The 21,184-nt window shown below is 31.2% G+C and overlaps 1 long non-coding RNA gene across 1 annotated transcript; it reads left to right on the top strand.

Annotated features, from left to right (window-relative positions):
• Positions 1–703: 703 nt before the first annotated feature.
• Positions 704–6,576, top strand: LOC139498165 (uncharacterized). The gene is made up of 3 exons (XR_011657834.1): positions 704–764; positions 2,242–2,370; positions 3,613–6,576. It is a non-coding gene; the product is annotated as an uncharacterized lncRNA (long non-coding RNA).
• The last annotated feature ends 14,608 nt before the right edge of the window (positions 6,577–21,184 follow it).

Here is a 21,184-nt window from a genome sequence, read left to right as displayed (position 1 = left end):
GAAATGACAAACAGACAAACAATAGTAAATGCTAAGAAATATATTTCGTGAGTACATGTATTGGTATACTCTACTAATGTAACTACACTTGATCTGTAGCTCTACTAGTGGAACTATTTTAACTTTCTAATAGCATACTATCAGTGGTGAATTTTGACATTTAAAGTTTCGCTTAAGTTATTTCCTTTTTACCTTAGAAACGTATTTTTGATTTCAAACAAGATTAAAGAGAAACTATCAATCATAAGTATTTATATTATAAAAAACAAATCGCCCATATGTGCATAAACCCTAAGGCTTCTTTCAATTTCACTCCTATTGTGAAGCGTTGCTACATAACATCCTTTTAAGAACCTGTCATCCATGTGTAGGGCGGAGCAACAGTTTTAACTAAACAAATATCTTAATACAAACTGTGTATTTTACAAACCTTTTAAGATCTTTTAGGGTAATTAATTGATGTTGCTCATAACTTATAGAAAAAATACTATGATTTTAGTCCAAATATGGTAAGTTACGCCTGTTACAGCTTCATAGCTAAATCACAAGTAATCTATTTGCACTCAAATGGGCAAACCATGTCAGCTAATCATTTATAAAAAAATTAACACTAGCTTAGATGATTTCAAATTTCAGTTTTTCTATTTTTGTCGTACTCATTGAAGACTTAGGTTATTTTTAAATTCATAAGTATCTTCCGGTTAGTATTTGATGTAAACATATGATGTACATATAGTCTAGTGACCTTCTAATCAGCACTTGAGGTAAGCAAAAAGTTGTGTTATGTAGTTTTTTTAATTTAGTAAAAAAATGGCATATTTTTGCTATGTTTTGTGAAGAGTTAATTAATAATTATAACCACATCAATAATTATTCATGTCAACAACGAAATACCAACTACTGAGCTATGCAAAGCTAGGATTGGGGTGTGTATGTTTTTAATAGACTGATATTATAAGTTATCTACGTTCATATCCGTAGATATGGATATTTTAACACCCTGAAGTACCCCAGTACACCATGAGGCGTAGCCGAAGGGTGTACAGGGTACTGAAGGGTGTTAAAATATCCATATCTACGGATATGAACGTAGATAACGAATTTATCCCCGGTCTTAGTACGAATCGGGCGAGTTTTATGAAAACTCGGATACAAAGTGTAACGCGAAAACAACGTTTTTTTCATTCTCTAAAAAAGTTTAATTGAAATTTGGAAATTTTACATATCTTTTACGGGGTGTAGGGTACTACCTTTGGTAGAACCCTACAGGTAGTCAAATATAAGACGTTTTTAATACGGAGACAGAGAAACTGGATTGAGTCAAATTTGGCGCCCAATTTTGTGAGCTTTACGCCATAGATGATGTGACGTCAACGTGGGTAATTTGCATAGCTAGGTCAGAAGTCCCATTCCTTGAAAATGTGGCAGTCAAGTGATTCATTTAATGAAATTAGTGTAAATGATCGGCATAATAGGACAAAATCGTTAATGAATTAAATATTTAATTACAAACACCATGGGTAATCTACAAAATTCAATATTTCACAAGGAGCGATCATTGAACTAAGGAAAACTTGCGTGAAGTTCCCCGGGATAATGGTTAGCATGTCCGGGGATATGGGTTAGCAACACCCAGGGGCTATGGGTTTTGTAACGACGTGCGTTAACCAATCAACATCCTAGATATATACTAAGCCGGGGATAATTTGAGATCACCCAAGACATTTAATAAAAAATCGATATTTATTTACAACCGAGTGCTGGTTATACTCATGTCAATTTCCTCCCGGTTTCACATGTATGCAAGTTCTTTTAAACAACCGACTTGATTTCATCCGCAATGTTTTGGAATCAATTTTACATTATTATAAATCCGATGATCACCAAACTGTATCTATTTATAAGGAACAGTGTATGGCAAAATTCATGTCTCTTGTCTAGACATATTCGTCATTATTTCAATACTTGCATTGAAGTTATAAAAAATATAATATTATAGATTTTCTAATATATATCAATTACAACGTTTTCCTACCTTCCAAGCTTCTCATCATGTGGGTTTGTGTGACAATAGTAATTTTTCCTATGGGTGTCAATTAAATGGTTTCGAAATAAACACAGAATCGGTAACTATGGAAACCGGTATATCGTTATAACAGACTGTCACTTTGGATTTTGACATTCTCTTTCAAAGAAGTTAGACGAACTAAAATTTCATGTTTTTTTCTGGATGTCTAACAGAGGAAGGATGTGCGAATTTAAAGGAAGAGACATAGTCAAAAGTCAAACCTGTCATTCTTGACGTATTAAAAACAGAAAGCATCGAAACGGCTTTTGAATTCGTTCAATTGACTTTGCCCAAAACTACAGGTATTGTAATCTATTTCTTATGCTTTACACGTATAGTAATCAATAGTTCAGTATAACAACGATATGTCAAGAGTGTAGCATACTATGTATTTAAACATTGTTAAATTGTATTAAAAGAATTGACAAGAGCCTGCTTCTAAACTGTTCCTATTCAAAATGGGAACCAACATCGATTTCCAGAGAACAAAATGATTGTAAACGCCGAAATTTTTAGATAAGGTCTTAAAAAGCAATAAAGTGCTTCCTCTACTAGAGATGAGGTGAAAACAACGTAGATTATTCAAATAAATTTTCAACTGAAAAATCTGGTTTTAACCAAATTTCACTAATACAGATCACATCATATTGGAATTCGTTGCACATGACGAACTCAATTTCGTCTAGCTCAGTTCGGTTAAACTTTAATAGGCTATCAAAAGAATATAAACTAAGTGCGTTGAAGTGATGTACAGAAAAACAGAAAATAACTGAATAAAATACTTACACGTTACGTGATTGTGACGAGGTGTTACTCAAAACTTAAGAACTGTTTAGTCGTAATTGCTTTGATGTAATAGTTTTATGAAATATTCCGATACCCGCTCTATACTGATCAACCCCGATCAAAGGTGAGCAAGAGGAATGCTGCAGAATTACGGATCACTACATATGAACAATACATATATGTAAACAAACAAGCAGTAAAAAACAAGTATACCAAAAAATACAAGCACGGTACTCTTAGCCAAAAACAATTAAATGAACACAGGCAAACATATATCATATGCACACCATTAACAAGTAATTAGGAGGAGGAGTTTATACCACATAAAAAAAAAACCACTTGATACTTTGATGGATTGAGAAGCGTTCAAATAACAAGACCTAACTCAAATTATTGGTCGTTTTGAATTAAAACTATTATATATATGTCTGACCTTTTTTATGCATGTTTCATTAGTTGGTCTCCCCAGATTGTCAGCAACCTTTTAAATCTGCAGACATACTAAGACTGACATATCGAGAGTTATCTGAGTAAATATTACAGATTGCCAAAGTTAACGCATGATACGTTGAACACAAAAATATATAAATAACTTCAATCTTGTTCCGCAATAAAATAATATCACCATTTTGACATACGGAAATGTATAGAAGGATATTTGTTTGATCTATCCTTTCTGAAGTTGTATTAAAAGCAAATTTTCGGTTTTACTAGCATTAATGGAAATGTTTTTTTTGCTAACAATATATATCTTTCAGAAATTCTGAAGAGTTGTTAGTCACACCTGCCAGATTATATAATAAACATGACATTCAACGAGTCTGTGGCTTAGATGTAGTGTCAATGATTCGACGGAAGTGATTGTATTCATTATGATTACTTTTAAACAGATGAACCTGTACCACTGTGATTAGAAAAGCGAATTTGGTTCCTCTTTAAGTACTATATTCTCCAAATCTCCCTAGAGTGTGCAGTTTGACAGAAAGTAACCCGTTTCGACCGATGACTGACAATACAAATGTTCTCTCATTTAGGAATAGGACCCCAATTTCAAAGCATACCGTCTTATACAAGAGTTTTCAGGTTCAATGGGTCTTAATATTATTGTTTCTTTTCTTTCCGACGCGAATTATACAAAAGAGGGATAACTGTTCATATAATTGATCCTGGATGTTTTAAAACTAGTACAACATATCCCGATGTCATCTGTAACGCTATAGATGATCACTATGACAAGCTTCACTTGGATAGACAGCGCAACTTTGGACCTGGATTTCTTAAACAGTGTACTTTTTTTTTTACAGTAGCTAATACAGTATAACGCTATTTATTTATGTTTATCTAAATCATTAGATAGAATTTTAAAACATAATTTAATTGATCTTTATAATCCTTCAAAATGGTAGGATTAAAAAGAAATCTATGCTTAATGATTTTATATGAAATGAGTTTGCTGTATACCTCCTATTACAAAGAGCATCTGATAATCATAGCACCCCGAATTCTAGCGGCATGTACACAATCCGGTTACTTTAGAATAATGAAATACCGTATGGGTGCCAATGACACAACTATCCATACAACGGCATACGATAAAATATTAAGTTCTGTGTTTTATTTAATATTTACCTGAACGACATACTTATACAAAAACACCAAACAGTCGTAATGTATGTCATAATATGTCCTGTGCATTAGTTTTTCGTTTTTCAACTGCTTTTATAAACAAAAGACGGCTGAAATGTCAACCGACATAACCAGATTCTGACAGGGTGAAATACAATGTAGTCAAGCGGTTCGTGTGTTGAAATGGATGTGGAAAGTTGATTTGTAGTAGTCTATTAATCAGTTGACATATTTTTCAATATTATTTCACCTTAATTCACGATATGAATATTTCTATTCATTACTGACACGTTGTTAGCATAGGTAACACCTTCGGAATCAAACATTAGCCTTAAATATTCAAAGACTGAAACAGACTAATTGAGAATTTAATATAAGTTATCATAACCGTCGAAATGAGTACTGATGAGATTGAAACGTACACTGATCTTTATCATTTCATATACTCTGTTAATAATCACATATCTGTAAGATGCATGCATATACTTAAAATATTTGCCAATGAAAGTGAAGCAATAATTTTGAAATGTTGAATACACGTCTCACGAAATTACATGACATTGATTTGGATGCTGTTGATTTTTTTAAGAATTAATTGAGAAGAACATTCAGTTCAAATCATATGAATAATAAATCTTCACCTGCTTCGGTTTGGCTTTTATACACCAATGGCTTTCAAATATTCGACTCTAAGCGTTCCTGATGAAGGTTTATAAAGAAAAACTATTCTGACACATGAAATTTCTAAATTGTTGTTTTCATTTTATAATACAGTTGCTTGCGACTGAATGGTTTTGTTTTCCTTTTGACCCGTGACAAAACGAAATAGTTTGAATTTCTCTATCAGAGGGATGAATGTGATGACAGACGACTTTTAATGCCCTTTTATTTTTCTAATTTTCCTCTGAAAGAATTTTTCTACGATTTTATGTATATATGTGTTGTTTTGTTGTATAAAGATATTAAGGGTCATTAAAGGAACCAAAAACCCAACATACATAATTTTTTACTGAAGGTTCGTTAAGAAATATTCTTTTTTTGATAAAGTTGATGAAATCGTCCGCGTTATGTGTTAAAATGATACTGAATGATTTTTTTCAAAACTTTATCAGAAGGACTCGCACTGCATCGGATGGTAAGCGATTACCCGAAAGATAGCATTTGTAAATATTCTTATTTTATTTTTAACTTTGATTATTTAAAAGTATAACTTTGATAAATTAAAAGTAAAACATTGATTATTTAAAAGTATTAGCATATTATTGCAATTAACATTTTGTTATATTATATGTTTGTTGTATTTTATTATAAAGTGTCTATTTGATATTTGTATAGGTGTAATACCACCATTGATTTTCCCTATTAGTCTTTGTTAAACTGGCACTTTAAAAAAAATTGTACAGTATTTTCCTTTATTTCATCCAAAGAAATACTTTGCATGTGTAAAGTTTAATCCTTTCCAGTGATACAGTGAAAATTTCACACTACATTGCATTGCATATAAGAAAATAATCATCACCGGAAGTAAACAACCCAATTTTTACACTGTTATTTACTGCTTACCTGCTTTGGTAAATATGTTACCTTAACGTTCCAAAATATTTTATAAGACCATCAATTAAAAAAACAATGATGCTTTCAGACATCCAACATACATATTTACGACTCCGAAAAATTGAAGTGCATTGAAATGCAGGGTTAATTTTCTACAACTGTCAAATTCAAGGGAATATTTTTTTAGGCCTACTTTCGTATGCAACCAGATGTGACGTACCATGATTTGGTGGTATTACACCTATACAAAGTTCATCTGTGCATCATATATATGTTACTGTTGGGGAAAAGTACTATAAGAACACCTCTTTTTCAAAATTCTAAGATGAAATTAAGAAATAAAGAAGTCTCGTGAATTTTTAATTTGACTACGAGACATGACGATAAGAATTGTGTGATAAAGTCTGGTCTGTATATGTAGTGATCATTTATCAATTGTTTTAATGTCTACTGCTTGTAAAATGTATTATACTGTTGCAAATAGTTTACTTTTATCCTCTATTAGCTTGTTAGCTATGATAAATAAATAAATGCAAAATGTATTTTTGTTATGCGTTTATACATTAATAGGTATTAACTTTAAATTATTTGTTGTCTGTTTGTCTTTTTCATTTAAAGCCATGGCGTTGTCAGTTTATTTTCGATTTATGAGTTTGACTGTCCCTTTGGTATGTTTCGTCCCTCCCTTAAGGTTTTTCATTTGTATTATGTCTACAAAAACTTATTATCTTTACTGGACCATACACAACCATTTCTCTGGTTGAGATTTTTTAATATTCTGGAAACACAATAGAGAAATGGCGACATTGATTACTTACACGAATTAAAATGTATATACGTCGAAACACAACAACACAACGATAAGAAATAGTCAACAGACATGTGGAGTGTCATATACAGTCTCCGTCGAAAAACAGATGTTTATAGAAGATGGCAAGCTTCTGATTATCCCGAAAGCATTTATATAAAAAAGAAAATGTGTTATGATTGCCAATGACACAACTGTCCACATAAAGGTGTTACTCTTGACGTCTACGATTGTTATCATAACTTTTCTAAATGTATACGATTAATAATTCTAAGATATTTTTGCTTTGATCGAAAAATTCTAATTTTTGGAAATTCCTATTATCTTTGTAATGTTTTTTTTAGGAATATATAACAATAAAAAGATGTATAATAATTGCCAATGAGACAACAGAAAGGCGAAGGCTATCAAAGGGATAATTTAACTCTCCTCATTAGTGCCCATTCTGGTTTCAAATTCTAATTTTATATTATTACACGTAAGCAAACTTTGAAATTGCATTTTGTCGGTTTTGTCCTTTTTCATTTTTATATTTCATGCGCATGTTATATTCTTGAAATGTTCATTGATTGGAGACAATATACGTCGAATATACGAGACATGTGGTGATTTTCTCCTACCAGTAACATTTGTCAACTCCCCTTTTACGCAGGATATACTCATCATCTGGGATATCATATATATTTCGTTAAAAACGTTACTCTCGTGCATGTTTACATTATAAGGAATTCACTAACAATAGTGTGATCCTTCAATCAATAATTGCTCAAACAGATTTAAGGGGACGAACAACTGAAATAGACACAATGAAACTTCGGTTACATTCTCAGATTGGATGACCAATACGATATGTCGGTACCTCAGTTTACCAGATATATGTATAAAATTGATCAGAAATCTTTAGATACTAGTTTTATATTCTAATTTATTATTCAATTATTCTAGATTGGGGTATTGTCACTGTGCATTTATTTTATTGTGATTGAATCTATATATCTTTCTATGTTGTGATGTTATACTATTGTTTCAGAAAGGGGAGAAGGTTTGGTACCATGGAAATGTTTAATCCCGCTGCAATTGTTTGCACTAAATCAGGAATTAGATGTTCAGTGGTTGTCTTCTGTTCATGTGGTTCATGAGTGTTTCTCGTTTTAATATAGATTATACCGTTGGGTTTGAATGGTTAAACACTAGTAAGTGTTTGGGTCCTTTATAGAAACCAAATGTCAGCACCTGAACTCTTTTCAATGTAGAGGTACATAAATGATTGTCTCAAGTGTTTATAAATTTCGTGAAGCAGGCACTGTAAATATATGTTGACATTTCAACATTTATCATCGAGAAAAAATACCCAGGAATTTCTGTAAGTTAATTATTTGTTTGTTTTGTTTGTGTGTGTTTTTCTTTTATTTGAACTACTAGTGCATGTTTTGTATTTTGATTGTTTTGAGTTGTTAAATCATTTTTTAATAGATTGAGGATATCAAATAAAAGGAATTTATGTTATTTGTTTCAAAGATTGCGTTATTTTAGGAGAAATTCAAGTTATAAGAACATTTACTTTATAAGCCACAACTTACCAAATCGGAGAAATACAAATATTTAAATTAATCGGTTAGAACCTTCACGTGCAATGAATACTTAACAACAGATATCAGTGATCAAACGTTAAATCCTTCAATGAAAGAGGTCATTTAAATATATAAATAATGTTATTATGATACTGGTTATTGTAAACTCAGTAGGACCATTTGAACTACTTGGATTTTACCTAAAATAAGCTGACACGTGATAATCACGTAAATTTGATTATTTTAAAAATGTATTTAAAATCATCAAACTTTGTAAAGTTAATGTTATTATAAAACATTTCTCTTGCGATTCAGGTGTATCTGAATTCACATAAATATTAACACGTGTGTTTCACGTAAAAGGTCAGTTGCGTTTCGTTGGATATTTGTATGGCAAAGGTTGCAACTAGTATGAACGAGTAGTTAAACGTATGCGTAACATACACATGCAATGCCTGAACCTCATCCGTAAGTACTTCAATTGTCTTTAACATAATCATCTTGTATGCTCTTTAAAATGAAAGCAAAAAGAAAAGAAAAGAAAAGTATCATCACCCAGAATAAACCCGATACAAATGAATCAGGACGTGGTCGCATTCGAAGCGATAATCAGGACAACATTTGAGATGACAACTATTTCGAATGCTTCTCTAGAACTTACTTGAGTATATATAAATAGATCAATGTGCATGTTAGATTACCTTTTCAGTTATACAGTTGTTCCAAGTTTTAGATATTGTATAGAAAGTTTGATAAAACTGCTAGATGCAAAACGCACAGACACGGTGCAATTTCTTACGTTTTCAGAGGTCATCAATGCTGAATATCTTTTCGAACATCGAACATACACCTTTGTGTGTCAATACCTTAAGAAATAATAAATAACTACACTTTGAATTAATAATTTAGCACAAAGACTTTAAAAATCCTACTTTAATAATCCATAGAGACCAAAATGGATACACAATAAATCGCTATATAAGATTTAATGTGCGTCAAATTCAAGACATTATAGACTTTTCTTAGTTACTTAGTATATGGTGAAATCTATATATTAAGAATCAAGGCAAAGGTTTGTATTTCAAACATTGGGTAGAAAAAGATTTAATTTTTATTAACGACATAATTGACGATAAAGGAGATATTCTCAACAAATCTTAGATAAACTAAAAGAGAACAAAATTGGATAGCATAGACATGTGATTTACGTTACGGTATACCCAAATCTTAGAAAAAATTATTAAAAAGTAAAACATTTACAAATGCTAAAAGTCATATTCAACAAGATATAGAGATGAATTTCCGTGGATTTGTCTTACAATCTGGACAAAATGTCATTCACAGAAATTATAAAAAAAATCGAATAAAGAACTCCCAGTAGGATTCTATGTATGGAAAAAATCATTTAACTTTTGATAACGTTACTTTTTTTTTTATAAAAACGAACCTTACTTTTACATTCAATTTTTTAAAAGATAATCGAATAAAATGTTTAGATTGAAATTACTGAAACAGCAATTAATCATAATTTGTACTGTACATGCTGTACAGTTTGGACATATCTGATAATCCAAATGGTGTGGTTTGATCAAAATGTAAAAACTACAATCGTGTTTGTTTTCCGTAATGTAAATGGGTAATAATTATTGGTCAAAAATTTATGATATATTTATGTATAAAGAAAAATCACAAAAATACTGAACTTAGAGGAAAATCAATTCGGGAAGTTCATAATCACATGGCAAAATCAAATAACAAAACGCATCAAAAACGAATGGACAAGAACTGTCATATTCCTGACTTGGTACAGGCATTTTCAAATGTAGAACATGGTGGATTAAACCTGGTTCTATAGCGCTAACCCTCTCACCTTAATGACAGTCTCGTCAAATTCCGTTATATTTACATTGATGCGTTAAATATACAGACAAAATAAATAAAATAGTCAAAATATGGGTACATCAGTCATCATCGTTTAACAATTTCGAAAGGAACAATTTAACAGAACACATAAACATCTACTATCTACAACACATTGATTGATTTGAGTGTCTGACGTCTGAGTATTTTTATACGTCACATATATTTGTCGTTCAATGTGCATACAAATAATTTTAAAATTTACATAGGCAATGTTAGCATACTTGCTATTTTAATATTGATCAACAAGTCTTTTATCTTAAAAATGTTGTAATTGGATATGAAATTGAAGATTATTAATATTATTAGTTTGTGAATATGTTTTCAGTTCTAAAAAATTATTGTTTTATGAGAATTATACCTTAAATAGATACTAAAGTATTTAAATAACAAAGAATCAATCAATCAATAATTTAACAAATCAATCAAGATCAAGGGTTACTAGCTCCTTCCTTGATCTCTTTTATATACTACAATATTGACTTGTATTACCTGAAATATTCGATTATTCTAAGTCAAAAAATTTATACATTTGATAAGTGACTTGTATTCAGACTGTAAGATACTACTCACCATTTCATGAAATCATTAACTAGCCATGTAGCCTACCTTGTTTGGTAAATTCTACGTTCAATTTCAACTAGATTTTTTTTATAACAAAACAAATGACGGACAAAAATCCGGGTTTTTCTTTCTAATATGATTTTTTTATATCGCGTAGGATCACTGAATGATTTATATGTTTTGTGTGCTAGTAGTATGCATCAAATGCAACTAACACAGACTATAAATATCAGAAATATTTTGCTAATCAAATCCCCTGGTTTCATTAGCAGTTAATAACACAGGGAGTAAACTTAGCGTCATTGTTGTAGGTGGCACGGTAGTATTTCCTGGCCCATAAGGGATAATGATACCCTTTTTAGAATTTTTACCACTTTCTAGCACTGCAAAAAAATCTACATCCACAGTTAACTGAAGTACTTTCATTTTACTATTCAGAAATGAATTTGAATATGTACCATGACCGTTTGCTATATTTAGAAACCTAAGGCCACTAGTAATTTTAGGTCATTTATGGTGCAGTGAATACAAAATTTACAAAAATTCTCATAAATTCATTTTCATCTGTATGTAAAATTATTTCATATTTTTCTACACCTGATTCATCCCTCATTTTCGGAAAGTATGTTCAGTTGATACTGTATTTTTTATCCAATCGCACTGTTTAGATACATTTACCTAAGTAGGGTACACAAAAGAGTAACATTTATTCTGGAATGCAAATACTGCCGTGTCACCTTAACCAAGACATAACAAACTTGAAACCAGTCATGACACCTATGATGCATAGACTTCTTACTTTGGAACATATTACAATAAAGAATACTAGTCTGCACTTATTTCTTACCAAAAAAAATGAAACATTACATCCCTACCCCATCTAGCAGATTTTCACTTTTTTTCATCTTACCATTTTTACTTAAGGAGTTATCAAGACTAAAAGAAACAGTTTAATCAACAAATCATGAAAACTGATATTAAAGTCCATTCCACATTTACAGCATGCCTTACATTACTTTAAACATTATTAGATTATGAGGGCACTACAACAAGAGTCTTTATATTGCAGTTAACAATTATTACGTAATCTGTTTGACAATACATGTACTAGAATACATCTCTAAGTTGACTGCTTGTCTATTTCTCTTATTAAGTTAAATTATGTCCCCTTACATAATCAAATTGCCTTTATTGTGCTTTTCACTGTCAGAAAATCTTAACAACTAATAGTATTTGCATGGAAAATGAATAAATCATTTAATCTTGCTGATATAGCATCATACATACATTCTTTGTCAAAAATAATGTCTATTCAATGTACAGAAACCCCTATTTCTATCTCTATTTCAGACCAATATGAGAGCTAGATGAATAAGTAAGGACCCCTTAACCACTTACTGGTTCCCCAAAAACTCCTACTGGTGTCATGTAACATCCGAACTACTAATTAAACCTTAAGAAAGCTAGTTTAACTGTACTTATGTTGAAAAAAATTAGGAATTATGCAATTCATTTATTTCAGTGAAAATAATAGGATGAACATGCAACCGTAGAATGTCGCGTCTCAAATTTTAGTGGTTGCACATGTGTCAGACACTGCGAAAAGTTAAAGCGAGCATTTATAATTAAAAATGTATTGCAAGTTACATAAAAATAATGAAGTTCTACTTTCTACTTTCTATGAAAATTTTAAAATTATTACCTACAGATCAGGCAAAATTTGCTGAATCGGCAATTTTTACTCTCAGTGGTGGAATTTAAGGCTAGTTTTATCATAGTTGCCCTTAATCAACTTCTTATTGATAAACTTACAAATTGCAAAGGTATAAAAAGTTCCTTCATTGAGTTAGTGTAAAAATATATATCCCCCTTAAGGTGGCACGGTAGTATTTCCTGGCCAATAAGGGATAACGATAGCCTTTTTAGAATTTTTACCACTTTCTAACACTGCAAAAAAATCTACATTCACAGTTCACTGAAGTACTTTCATTTTACTATTCAGAAATGAATTTGAATATGTACCATGACCGTTTGCAGTGAATACAAAATTTCAAAAAATTCTCAAAAATTCATTTTCATCTGTATGTAAAATTATTTCATGTTTTTCTACACCTGATTCATCCTTCAGTTTGGGAAAGTATGTTCAGTTGATACTGTATTTTTTATCCAATCGCACTGTTAAGATTCATTTACCTAAGTAGGGTACACAAAAGAGCAACTTAAATTCTGGAATGCAAATACTACCGTGCCACCTGTAGCGATAAGGACATTGTTCACAAACAGTAGTGATATAAGATAATTTAAAGTTGAAAAAAATTAATACATGTACATCTCTTCAAATGTTCTCTATAACTCAGAATAATCGAAATATCATACAAAATAAAAAAAAATCTTCTTATTGTACCGTTCATTTAACCAAATATGTCGAGTTCCTTGCTCGCCTTTAGATAATGTTTTTTCAACTTTTTTTTAAAACCTTATCTTAGATAATCAATATACAAATTCGTTTAAAAATAAACGTCAAAACTCTTTTTTTCATAAGGTATTTGGGATGGCATCAGCGACCTTTTTTTTTGTATTCTGTTGGAAATATATATCTGTAAACTAGTCGAAGAAGTTGAGCATAAAATACCAAATATCCAATCCAATTGGCATTGTTTAAACCAGCGTACATCATACAGAAATTTGTTAACGTTATTCCCGATGAAAGAAAATGTTAATGACTATATTTCAGATGAAATAAAGTGTAAAAAATTATAGTACATCCAATAAACCTTTAAATACTCTTACTTTCATAGTTTGAGGCGATATCAAATGCTGATGTTGGCCAAACTTCGCCTAAACGATAGCAGTCTAATTGGACCGTTGGTTTTCCCGTTTGAATCGTTTTACACTAGTAATTTTGGTGCCCTTTGTAGCTTGTTGTTCGGTGTGAGCCAAGGCTCCGTGTTAAAGGCTGTACACTGACGTATAATGGTGTTTTTTTATAAATTATTATTTGGATAGCGAGTTGTTTCATTGGCACCCAAACCACCTCTTCCTATATCTATTAGGAGCTCTTTGAACTGTGTTTGCATATTGCATAAGAAGGCGTTCCAACGGATATTTTCTTCGGCTTTTGTTTTCATATAAAAATTTGTAGATATTGTATCATGACCAATGAGACAACTATCCACTAAAGTTTATATGAAGTGGGTGTATTCTATCATAGTCGGTCGGCATGGAACTGCTATTAGTATGTGGAAAACCTATACTGTATACCTGGTAATCAAAGGCCCCGATATAAAAAATGTGGAAACTTAAAACTATAAAACTAACGAATTATCTATGGAAGAAAAACAAAGATTACATATCTATATAACCATTGTACTACAGGCTCCTGATGCTTGATGGACGCATTAGGACTTAATGTAGCGGGATTAAACATGTGAGCCCTCAACCCTTCCTAACCTAAAACACCGGTGTAACAGCACACCATGACACAAATTAATAGAGTACCGTTGCAATTTGCTCTACTCAAAATATAAGTACAAGGCACTCAAACATTACACATAAAGAACCGAAATAAGAGTAATCAGTGTTGTAACTGTCAGTCATGGGGTCAAATACTTTTGAAAGTAATTAATAACATTCAATTACAATAACAAAATCTTTAATTAATTTATACATTACATTTGACCTTTTTTACTAACTGATAGTTATTTCATAGCCTGTTACAGCTAAAAGGTACAATATGTTATTCAAGACGAAAGTATCAGTCAGTATATGTACAATGAATTAAGTGTAAAGACGTAATAAAAATCGCATGAACTTGTGCAATGCCAAATATAAGTAAACAGCATCGAGATGTTGTACGATCTCACGAATTCTCATAAGTGTGGATGAATGGTAATAATATTTAGTTATGTTTTGATTTTTCATAAACAAATTCAATTGCTATCTAAACAACTTAACCGTGAAAATTAGGATGTGATATCTCGTTTTAAATACAAAAATTGACAGGTACAGCAAAACTTTCTATAAACCTTAAATATAGAAAAACAATAAATTTTTGCGTTTCTGAAATTTTGAAGTAACTGACTTTGAACATTGAATGGTGTATTTCACCAGAAATACTACCACATTTTATTTTCAATTGAACGTTCACTCCGACTCTGAAAGGTCCATACCCATTCTAGGTCTATAAAGAGTGGTTGGTTCTTTTTTTAAGAAGATGAGAGTGTAAACACATAAGTCAAAATTTGAATGAAATTCATATTGGTCGTTATGGACTTTAAGATGCATTAAAATAACTTGAATGACAATTAGTTGTAGATTTTAACATCACAGTAAAAAGACTGTAATGTTAAGAGGAAATTTACCATAACCTTTATACCTTAAAGATAGAAAAAAACAAAATTGAGGAAAGCAAACCAGTTAATATTGAGAATTATATCTCTTCGCCTTTACATCTCCACATGCATTAAAGAAACTGTATTTGTTATAAACAATGGCTTTAACATAAACGTTCATTCTATTAACATGTTTTTAACTCTATTGTATTCAATAACCCCCTTGAATCCGCCTCTGAGATTCAGGCCAAGAGCCTATAATTCACGGATTGTAATTGATTACCAATGAGATAACTCTTCACAAGAGACCAAATGACATAAAAATGAAAAACTATAGGTCACAGAACGGCATTCAACAATGAACAAAGCTTATATTGCGTAAAGTTAGCTATAAAAGGCCCCGAAAAGAAAAATGTAAAATAATTTAAAGGATAGAATTTGGCGGTCTAGCTTATGCACAAAATAATGAAGAAAAACAAATATATAACCACTGAATTACCACAGGCGAATACATAATGTTGCGAGCCTAAACATGTTAGCGGGAAACTAGCCCTTCACCTAACATTGGATAGTGGTGTAACAGTTCATTGCATGCCAACGTTTTAAATATTGGTATCACAATGATAATCGGAAGAGGATATCCGTTTGCTCAGCCAGTGATATTAGCCTTTGTCCAATAATTGTATTTTCTTAGTAATTTATACTTTCTTATAGATAATGAAATGTGTAACATGTACACAATACCTCCAAAAGTGTTTAAATAATACAACGGATATTGTAGGTTGCTGAATGCATCTTACGGTGGAAAATTGATTTTTCTAAACAAGTACGGTTAAAATCCTATCGAAGCATTCTTTTATACATAGAAAATTCATTGACAAATACAATGGTGTCCCAACGAAGCGTACAGTATAGAAAAGTGTAATGATAACGAACCGAACACAGCATGAAAACAAAGATACTTTAAAATGGTGTTTTTGTTTTTGTTACTAGATACCACATAAATCTACGACCTTGGTTAACTCTAAACAATGAATTTTCTAAAATGTATGTTTTAAAAACAATGAAACACGAGAAACATTATGTTTTGAATATATAAAAATACCAAGCACACTTTTGTCTGTGGCATTGTCGTGCGTTTTTTTTTTAAATTTGTGCCTGTAAAAATGTCTCACATTAAAAAAACCTTAATGAGTATACACCTTATCGCTATTTATCCGCCATTGCTGGATTTCACACAGGTTCCCGTAAAATGTTGACGTCATAAAACAAAATATCTGACGCCACAATGGAAAAGTGATTGTTGTTGACGTCAAAAGTTCAAGCGGCAGGGTCAGCCGGGATTAGCGATAAGGTGTATTCTAGTAAAGAATATATTGGAGCTAAATATCCGAATTATGTATAGTATTTGCTTTAAAATTACGATTTCTTAACTGTCATAACTCAGTGGTACACGTGATTCGAACGCGTCGACGTCTGGATTGATCTGTATCAGGGTTATACAGGTGTGATTATAGACTTGTAATTGCAAGCAGTCATTATATTTTATGAATATTATCTGTCGATTAACGAAAAAGATGATAACGTTAAGATAAATCTAATTGGTATATTGGATCATCTAAATTATAAGTTTGTCACTAGTCCATCATCTTCTTACGTCTAATACATATTATTACTCTTCAAACGCTGACAAATGAAAAGAGTTGACGATGAATTTCGAAGAACATACATATAATAAAGAGGTCATCAAACTAAGATCTGGATATACATATTGAGTTAAACATTATGCATATATTCTAGCTTTTTTTCGTTTCTTTGAAAAACTAAGAAAATACATAAAATTGTATAACATCAAAACTATTGAATTATACATACACAGACATTTAGTCAGATTTATGTAAATAGTTTTCTGTCCTGAATATTAAAAGTTTAGAGATGATATTATATATATGACCATCAAGTTACCTTCATTTATAAAAAATTCTCTAAGAGCCACAACTGCTACAAACAAACAAACACGAACTCTTTGTTTGAATACCATGGAATCAAATTTATCATTGAGAAATAGTTGCGTTACTGAAAACGCTACAACATATAATTTCAAAGGAGGCTATAGCAGAGCCGGACAAACGCTACAAACTCTTATAATATTTTGGATAATATCGTTTTTTGGAATCATCGGAAATAGTATAACATTGATTGTATTGTTCAAAAGAAAACTTTGGACTTCAGTTAACATTCTTGTTTTGATTATGTCAATATCTGACACCCTGGCACTTCCGTTTATCACTTGTATGCCAACACAGAAGTTCCTGGGCAAGGAAATTTATTGGCAAACAACACTGGTAAGAGATATTTTTATAACAAGTAGCTGCATCAGTGCAATGATAATTGGGATGGAAAGAAGTTTTGCCATACAAAATCCTCTTAAATTTAAGGAGAAGTGGAATACCGGCCTAACAGTAAAATTGTATATTGTTATACTGTTTATGATGATTATTGTTATTATTGTCAAACATTATTTAAACCTGCATTTTGGTGTAGCTTTTGAAGATAGATACTTGTATGTGCCGTATTATATACTAGTTCGTGGAATCCCTTTTACTGTGATCTTGGTGACGAACATACTCCTTGCACGTGAACTGATTAAAACTAACAGACTTTTGACTACAATGACCAATGCTAAAGTGGAACAAGAGAGAATGAGACAAGAAGCAGCCATCACAAAAATGGTAATGACTGTTACCAGTGTCTACTTCGTCTGTGTGGTACCAGGTCGTTTATTAGCTGGTATAATGAAAGACGGCCTTTTGCAGAAAGAACGTTCATGGGTTTATTTAACCATTACATATCTTGAACTTTTAAATTGTTCTGTTAACACATTTATCTATACTATGACAAGTTCATTCTTTAGAAATGGGTACAAGCAGCTTATTGTGTCGTTTTTTGGTTGCAGGTTTAAACAAAAGCCGGCTGAAATTTCAACCGAAACAACTTCATTCTGACAGGGTGACTATAATGTAAGCCTGAGGTTCGTGTTTTGAAATGAATGTAGCAAGTGGATGTTCATCAGACTAATAAATATTCTTAGATATGAACAAGTAAAACATGATCAACTGACATCTTTTTCAATATTTGTTTTTCCTTTATTCACGAAATAAATATTTCTATTCATAACTGACACGTTGTAAGCATCGAGAACACCCTCAGATTCAAGGCATAGAATCAAAAATTCCAAGAGGGAAACGGAGCATTTGAAATGTAAAAATCAGTTGAATGTTTTGTATTTATTGCTTGCAATTTGTAAGAATCGAGAGCACCCTTTGATTCAAGCCTTACCTTTTTTTTTGGCCAAAGCCAAAATGGATATGGGTATATAGTGGTCAATTTGATCTTTTTAAAATTTCAAAAACTTCATCATAATCATTTTCCTGGACACACACAAATATCTTAAGTATGATATTAATATTATGTTATCGAATAAGCATATAACTTGACTAGGATAATGGCTCCTTTGAAGAGGCATTTAAAGAAGGAAATAGTAAATTAATTGTGAATGATAAGTTTAGTTTGCCTATAGATCCACATGAAATCCGATAGGTAAAAAATAAAAGGGAGAAAGAATGAAGGCATATTTTTTTCTTTTTACGATAAATCACTGCCAAAAAGGAACACGATCAAATTAACTACATCGGTCGCAAACAGAATCGAAAATAACATTTAATTAAATACTTCAAAATAATCTCTCTTTGTTTATTTATCAATTGTAAGCTTTTAATATTAATAAATATTTGTAGTATTTTGGTCTTGAATGAAATTGTCTTGTGTGAAGGAGATACCAATATAGGTTGATAAGACAATCTAATCAGAAATTCGTATCGAATATTTATAATAATTCTCTTCATACCATCTTTAGCGTAATGTTAATTTTGTATTGCTGCATAAAAGTCATATACATATATCATGATAAGGATTCGGGTGCTGTTTTGGGTTGGATTTTTGTTTCATTGAAAATAATGTTTAAGAAGAAAACTAAGGAAATAGTATAATAATTTAATTAATATATCTTCATTTCTTTCACCTTTTATGAATGATTGCTTTTATTTTAATTTAGATTCGGAAATATAAAATGAAATACCTGGAATTTCCATACGTTTATCCATCCCAATTTTGATGTGGTGGTTGTTGTTGTCATCGAAATTTTTCAAATGTTTTAACGTTTGTAGTTGTAAATCTAATTTTTTTCTGTTGTATTATTGTGTTGTATTGGGGGATAACTACTCATCCAGTTCATTTTGGATCAACGGAATTTACACTATATATTTGATTTGCAGTTTGATCAGAAGAAATAACCACAAAGCTAGATAATTAATTACTACTTCAATTAAATATTAATAAGTATTATAATGTTCACTGTTAGTAATATAAGTTAGATGAGTCATACAAATCATATCTTGAATTTCATCCAAATTCTCTTAATTTTCAGAAGACGTTTTAGAAATTTATATTTGATGTCACTTCGGGCGTTGCATTGACTGTGGCTCACAGGGCTGTGATTTTGTAATTTATTCGTTATTTATTGCTAAGCACCACTACAGTTAAATCATGTATATCTATTATATAGTCATTTTATAAAATTTACTGTTTGCAAAACTATGTATTATTTTGGATAATAATGATGTTTCTGTCCCAGGCAGATTGATGTATTGTCCTAGGCGGATAACTCTGGCCTCACAACGTTTTGGAACTTTTGGTCCGAGGCGATCGTCAACTTGATAGTTGTTATGGCATTCAAACTTTTTACATCTGAGCATAGTATTGTGTGGACGTAGCGCGCGTCTGGTGTATAAAAATATTTTTTAACCTGTATCCTTTGGAAGGCGCTATTCGTTCGTTTCTCTGTTCTATATTTTCTCCAATTTATCTGTTTATTTATTGTAACCCTGTCGTGAAATGTTGTAATTTTAATGTTATAATAAACACTGCAATTAAAGCGGGAGATTTGGCATGCCACAAAACCAGATTCAAACCCACCATTTTTTTCATAAAATGCCCAGTATAAAGTCAGGAAAATGGCCATTGTTACATTGTATATAGTTCATTTCTCTGTGTGTTACGTTTCGGTGTTGTGTCTCTGTTGTGTCATAGTTCCCAGTTTTAGTTTGTAACCGAGATTTGGTTTTTTTTCTTGATTTATGAATTTTGAATAGTGGTATACTACTATATGTGCAGTGTAAATTTTAAAATGTGACCCGGTTTTGTTGTTAAGCCCCATTTGTGTGCATTATGTTTTCTGGCCTATGCGTCTGTGTCTTTGTTGGTAATGAGCATAGAGAACAAGTTCTTTAAAATTTGATGGTAAGAGAACGGAAACGGCATAAGGTAGACTATCCATATATCCATGTCATGCATGTATATATAAATAAGTACGTCTGGTCCAGTGACAACTGCTATTAATCATAATTCAGATATTATTTTAGTTGGTGATTTTAATATAGATTTTTTAAAACCTAATAAACAACCACAAAAATGGCTAAGTTTATTAGAAACCTACAACCTCAACCAGATAATTCAAGAGGCAACAAGAGTTACACCTGATTCTAGTACACTAATTGATCATGTTTATGTCACCAATAAAGATTTGATACTAGAATCACATGTTGCTAAATTTTCAATAAGTGATCATTATCCAGTTTGTTTAACTAGAAAAGAAAAAAATTCCACTTATATCAAAAAAGATATTCATACTACCATTTCTTACAGAAATTTTAAAAATTTCAATGAGGCTAATTTTCTAAGTGACTTAGCTATTGCACCTTTTGATAAAATTGAACATGAAAGTCACCCAAATACATGTATTCAGATGTGGTATGACATATTTAATGCAGTTCTAGATAAGCATGCACTAATTGTTACTAAACGAGTAAAAAGAGACAGACAACCTGAATGGTTCAAT

The sequence above is a fragment of the Mytilus edulis genome, chromosome 12 (genome assembly GCF_963676685.1).
Source record: "Mytilus edulis chromosome 12, xbMytEdul2.2, whole genome shotgun sequence".
In the NCBI taxonomy this organism is placed as follows: domain Eukaryota; kingdom Metazoa; phylum Mollusca; class Bivalvia; order Mytilida; family Mytilidae; genus Mytilus; species Mytilus edulis.
The sequence above is the reverse complement of the archived record's forward strand: the minus strand, read 5'-3'. Positions and strand labels throughout refer to the sequence as shown.